Below are 5,000 nucleotides of genomic sequence, written 5' to 3' on the forward strand. Positions count from 1 at the left end.
ATCCAAGTACTAATCAGGCCCAACACTGCATAGCTTCCAAGATCAAACAAGATTGGGCATGTCCAGTGTGGGTTGGCAGTAGGTGCTCAAAAACATTAACTTTAGACCTCTTTTACTTCTTATCTCAAGTAAATTCATTGATAAGTTGAAAAAATTAAATGTAAAATGTAATAGAAAAGAATGTTTTGACTGTATAAAATTTCCTACAGCAACTGGTATTCTCAGGTGGTCTCCCATCCAAGTACAAACCAGGCCCAACACAGCAAAGCTTACAAGATCAGACGAGATTGGGCATGTCCAGTGTGGTTTGGCTGTAGGTTCACAAAAGCATTAAATTTAGACCTCTATTACTTCTTAACTCAAGTAAATTCATTGATAAGTTGAAAAAATTAAATGTAAAATGTAATAGAAAAGAATGTTATGGCAGTATAAAATTACCTACAGCACCTGGTATTCCCAGGTGGTCTCCCATCCAAGTACTAACCAGGCCCAACACTGCATAGCTGCCAAGATCAGACGAGATTGGGCATGTCCAGTGTGGTTTGACTGTAGGTGCTCAAAAACATTAACTTTAGACCTCTTTTACTTCTTAACTCAAGTAAATTCATTGATAAGTTGAAAAAATGTAATGTAAAATGTAATAGAAAATAATGTTATGGCTATATAAAATTACCTACAGCACCTGGTATTCCCAGCTGGTCTCCTGTCCAAGTACTAACCAGGCTCAACACTGCATAGCTTCCAAGATCAGACGAGATTGGGCATGTCCAGTGTGGTTTGGCTGTAGGTGCTCAAAAGCATTAACTTTAGACCTCTATTACTTCTTAACTCAAGTAAATTCATTGATAAGTTGAAAAAATTAAATGTAAAATGTAGAAGAATAGACTGTTATGGCAGTATAAAATTACCTACAGCACCTGGGATTCCTAGGTGGTCTCCCATTCAAGTACTAACCAGGCCCAACACTGCATAGCTTCCAAGATCAGATGATATTGGGCATGTCCAGTGTGGTTTGGCTGTACGTGCTCAAAAACATTAATTTTAGACCTCTATTACTTCTTAACTCAAGTAAATTCATTGATAAGTTGAAAAAATTAAATGTAAAATGTAATAGAAAAGAATGTTATGGCAGTATAAAATTACCTACAGCACCTGGTATTCCCAGGTGGTCTCCCATCCAAGTACTAACCAGGCCCAACACTGCATAGCTTCCAAGTTCAGACAAGATTGGGCATGTCCTGTGTGGTTTGGCTGTAGGTGCTCAAAAGCATTAACTTTAGACCTCTATTACTTCTTAACTCAAGTAAATTCATTAATAAGTTGAAAAAATTAAATGTACAATGTAATAGAAAAGAATGTTATGGCAGTATAAAATTACCTACAGCACCTTGGATTCCTAGGTGGTCTCCCATCCAAGTACTAACCAGGCCCAACACTGCATAGCTTCCAAGATCAGACGAGATTGGGCATGTCCAGTGTGGTTTGGCTGTAGATGCTCGAAAACATTAACTTTAGACCTCTTTTACTTCTTAACTCAAGTAAATTCAATGATAAGTTGAAAAATGAAATGTAAAATGTAATAGAAAAGAAAGTTTTGGCAGTATAAAATTACCTACAGCTCCTGGTATTCCCAGGTGGTCTCCCATCCAAGTACTAACCAGGCCCAACACTGCATAGCTTCCAAAATCAGACGAGATTGGGTATGTCCAGTGTGGTTTGGCTGTAGGTGCCCAAAACCATTAACTTAAGACCTCTATTACTTCTTAACTCAAGTAAATTCATTGATAAGTTGAAAAAATTAAATGTAAAATGTAATAGAAAAGAATGTTATGGCAGTATAAAATTATCTACAGCACCTGGTATTCCCAGGTGGTCTCCCATCCAAGTTCTAACCAGGCCCAACACTGCAGAGCTTCCAAGATCAAACAAGATTGGGCATGTCCAGTGTGGTTTGGCAGTAGGTGCTCAAAAACATTAACTTTAGACCTCTTTTACTTCTTAACTCAAGTAAATTCATTGATAAGTTGAAAAAATTAAATGTAAAATGTAATAGAAAAGAATGTTTTGGCTGTATAAAATTTCCTACAGCAACTGGTATTCTCAGGTGGTCTCCCATCCAAGTACAAACCAGGCCCAACACAGCAAAGCTTACAAGATCAGACGAGATTGGGCATGTCCAGTGTGGTTCGGCTGAAGGTGCTCAAAAGCATTAAATTTAGACCTCTATTACTTCTTAACTCAAGTAAATTCATTGATAAGTTGAAAAAATTAAATGTAAAATGTAATAGAATAGACTGTTATGGCAGTATAAAATTACCTACAGCACCTGGGGTTCCTAGGTGGTCTCCCATCCAAGTACTAACCAGGCCCAACACTGCATAGCTTCCAAGATCAGACGAGATTGGGCATGTCCAGTGTGGTTTGGCTGTAGGTGCTCAAAAACATTAACTTTAGACCTCTATTACTTCTTAACTCAAGTAAATTCAATGATAAGTTGAAAAATGAAATGTAAAATGTAATAGAAAAGAATGTTTTGGCAGGATAAAATTACCTACAGCTCCTGGTATTCCCAGGTGGTCTCCCATCCAAGTACTAACCAGGCCCAACACTGCATAGCTTTCAAGATCAGACGAGATTGGGCATGTCCAGTGTGGTTTGGCTGTAGGTGCCCAAATCCATTAACTTTAGACCTCTATTACTTCTTAACTCAAGTAAATTCATTGATAAGTTGAAAAAATTAAAAGTAAAATGTAATAGAAAAGAATGTTATGGCAGTATAAAATTACCTACAGCACCTGGTATTCCCAGGTGGTCTCCGGTCTAAGTACTAACCAGGCCCAACACTGCATAGCTTCCAAGATCAAACAAGATTGGGCATGTCCAGTGTGGTTTGGCTGTAGGTGCTCAAAAGCATTAACTTTTGACCTCTATTACTTCTTAACTCAAGTAAATTCATTGATAAGTTGAAAAAATCAAATGTAAAATGTAATAGAATAGACTGTTATGGCAGTATAAAATTATCTACAGCACCTGGGATTCCTAGGTGGTCTCCCATCCAAGTACTAACCAGGCCCAAAACTGCATAGCTTCCAAGATCAGACGAGATTGGGCATGTCCAGTGTGGTTTGGCTGTAGGTGCTCAAAAACATTAACTTTAGACCTCTTTTACTTCTTAACTCAAGTAAATTCAATGATAAGTTGAAAAATGAAATGTAAAATGTAATAGAAAAGAAAGTTTTGGCAGTATAAAATTACCTACAGCTCCTGGTATTCCCAGGTGGTCTCCCATCCAAGTACTAACCAGGCCCAACACTGCATAGCTTCCAAGATCAAACAAAATTGGGCATGTCCAGTGTGGTTTGGCAGTAGGTGCTCAAAAATATTAACTTTAGACCTCTTTTACTTCTTAACTCAAGTAAATTCATTGATAAGTTGAAAAAATTAAATGTAAAATGTAATAGAAAAGAATGTTTTGGCTGTATAAAATTTCCTACAGCAACTGGTATTCTCAGGTGGTCTCCCATCCAAGTACAAACCAGGCCCAACACAGCAAAGCTTACAAGATCAGACGAGATTGGGCATGTCCAGTGTGGTTTGGCTGTAGGTGCTCAAAAGCATTAAATTTAGACCTCTATTACTTCTTAACTCAAGTAAATTCATTGATAAGTTGAAAAAATTAAATGTAAAATGTAATAGAAAAGTATGTTATGGCAGTATAAAATTACCTACAGCACCTGGTATTCCCAGGTGGTCTCCCATCCAAGTACTAACCAGGCCCAACACTGCATAGCTTCCAAGATCAAACAAGATTGGGCATGTCCAGTGTGGTTTGGCTGTAGGTGCTCAAAAGCATTAACTTTTGACCTCTATTACTTCTTAACTCAAGTAAATTCATTGATAAGTTAAAAAAATCAAATGTAAAATGTAATAGAATAGACTGTTATGGCAGTATAAAATTACCTACAGCACCTGGGATTTCTAGGTGGTCTCCCATCCAAGTACTAACCAGGCCCAAAACTGCATAGCTTCCAAGATCAGACGAGATTGGGCATGTCCAGTGTGGTTTGACTGTACGTGCTCAAAAACATTAACTTTAGACCTCTTTTACTTCTTAACTCAAGTAAATTCAATGATAAGTTGAAAAATGAAATGTAAAATGTAATAGAAAAGAAAGTTTTGGCAGTATAAAATTACCTACAGCTCCTGGTATTCCCAGGTGGTCTCCCATCCAAGTACTAATCAGGCCCAACACTGCATAGCTTCCAAGATCAGACGAGATTGGGCATGTCCAGTGTGGTTTGGCTGTAGGTGCTCAAAACCATTAACTTAAGACCTCTATTACTTCTTAACTCAAGTAAATTCATTGATAAGTTGAAAAAATTAAATGTAAAATGTAATAGAAAAGAATGTTATGGCAGTATAAAATTACCTACAGCACCTGGTATTCCCAGGTGGTCTCCCATCCAAGTACTAACCAGGCCCAACACTGCATAGCTTCCAAGATCAAACAAGATTGGGCATGTCCAGTGTGGTTTGGCAGTAGGTGCTCAAAAACATTAACTTTAGACCTCTTTTACTTCTTAACTCAAGTAAATTCATTGATAAGTTGAAAAAATTAAATGTAAAATGTAATAGAAAAGAATGTTTTGGCTGTATAAAATTTCCTACAGCAACTGGTATTCTCAGGTGGTCTCTCATCCAAGTACAAACCAGGCCCAACACAGCAAAGCTTACAAGATCAGACGAGATTGGGCATGTCCAGTGTGGTTTGGCTGTAGGTGCTCAAAAGCATTAAATTTAGACCTCTATTACTTCTTAACTCAAGTAAATTCATTGATAAGTTGAAAAAATTAAATGTAATATGTAATAGAAAAGAATGTTATGGCAGTATAAAATTACCTACAGCACCTGGTATTCCCAGGTGGTCTCCCATCCAAGTACTAACCAGGCCCAACACTGCATAACTTCCAAGATCAGAAGAGATTGGGCATGTCCAGTGT

General features: G+C 37.5%; 1 non-coding gene and 18 pseudogenes across 1 annotated transcript in view; all 19 read right to left on the reverse strand.

The window, feature by feature from the left end:
- Positions 1 to 200: 200 nt before the first annotated feature.
- LOC148475122 (5S ribosomal RNA) lies at positions 201 to 319 on the reverse strand (annotated as a pseudogene).
- Positions 320 to 435: 116 nt separating this feature from the next.
- On the reverse strand, positions 436 to 554 carry LOC148475123 (5S ribosomal RNA; annotated as a pseudogene).
- A 116-nt stretch (positions 555 to 670) lies between these two features.
- Positions 671 to 789, reverse strand: LOC148475124 (5S ribosomal RNA; annotated as a pseudogene).
- Positions 790 to 905: 116 nt separating this feature from the next.
- Positions 906 to 1,024, reverse strand: LOC148475125 (5S ribosomal RNA; annotated as a pseudogene).
- Positions 1,025 to 1,140: 116 nt separating this feature from the next.
- LOC148475126 (5S ribosomal RNA) lies at positions 1,141 to 1,259 on the reverse strand (annotated as a pseudogene).
- A 116-nt stretch (positions 1,260 to 1,375) lies between these two features.
- LOC148475127 (5S ribosomal RNA) lies at positions 1,376 to 1,494 on the reverse strand (annotated as a pseudogene).
- Positions 1,495 to 1,609: 115 nt separating this feature from the next.
- On the reverse strand, positions 1,610 to 1,728 carry LOC148475128 (5S ribosomal RNA; annotated as a pseudogene).
- Positions 1,729 to 1,844: 116 nt separating this feature from the next.
- On the reverse strand, positions 1,845 to 1,963 carry LOC148475129 (5S ribosomal RNA; annotated as a pseudogene).
- A 351-nt stretch (positions 1,964 to 2,314) lies between these two features.
- Positions 2,315 to 2,433, reverse strand: LOC148475130 (5S ribosomal RNA; annotated as a pseudogene).
- A 115-nt stretch (positions 2,434 to 2,548) lies between these two features.
- Positions 2,549 to 2,667, reverse strand: LOC148475131 (5S ribosomal RNA; annotated as a pseudogene).
- Positions 2,668 to 2,783: 116 nt separating this feature from the next.
- Positions 2,784 to 2,902, reverse strand: LOC148475132 (5S ribosomal RNA; annotated as a pseudogene).
- Positions 2,903 to 3,018: 116 nt separating this feature from the next.
- Positions 3,019 to 3,137, reverse strand: LOC148475133 (5S ribosomal RNA; annotated as a pseudogene).
- Positions 3,138 to 3,252: 115 nt separating this feature from the next.
- On the reverse strand, positions 3,253 to 3,371 carry LOC148475134 (5S ribosomal RNA; annotated as a pseudogene).
- Positions 3,372 to 3,487: 116 nt separating this feature from the next.
- On the reverse strand, positions 3,488 to 3,606 carry LOC148475135 (5S ribosomal RNA; annotated as a pseudogene).
- Positions 3,607 to 3,722: 116 nt separating this feature from the next.
- Positions 3,723 to 3,841, reverse strand: LOC148475136 (5S ribosomal RNA; annotated as a pseudogene).
- A 116-nt stretch (positions 3,842 to 3,957) lies between these two features.
- On the reverse strand, positions 3,958 to 4,076 carry LOC148475137 (5S ribosomal RNA; annotated as a pseudogene).
- A 115-nt stretch (positions 4,077 to 4,191) lies between these two features.
- Positions 4,192 to 4,310, reverse strand: LOC148475138 (5S ribosomal RNA; annotated as a pseudogene).
- Positions 4,311 to 4,426: 116 nt separating this feature from the next.
- LOC148475139 (5S ribosomal RNA) lies at positions 4,427 to 4,545 on the reverse strand (annotated as a pseudogene).
- Positions 4,546 to 4,896: 351 nt separating this feature from the next.
- Positions 4,897 to 5,000, reverse strand: part of LOC148475140 (5S ribosomal RNA) — a 119-nt gene continuing 15 nt past the window's right edge. Inside the window, exon 1 of the ribosomal RNA XR_015872755.1 lies at positions 4,897 to 5,000. This exon is cut by the window's right edge and continues 15 nt beyond it. This is a non-coding gene — a ribosomal RNA (5S ribosomal RNA).

The sequence above is a fragment of the Taudactylus pleione genome, unplaced genomic scaffold (genome assembly GCF_031769625.1).
Source record: "Taudactylus pleione unplaced genomic scaffold, aTauple2 ptg000775l, whole genome shotgun sequence".
Lineage (NCBI taxonomy): Eukaryota > Metazoa > Chordata > Amphibia > Anura > Myobatrachidae > Taudactylus > Taudactylus pleione.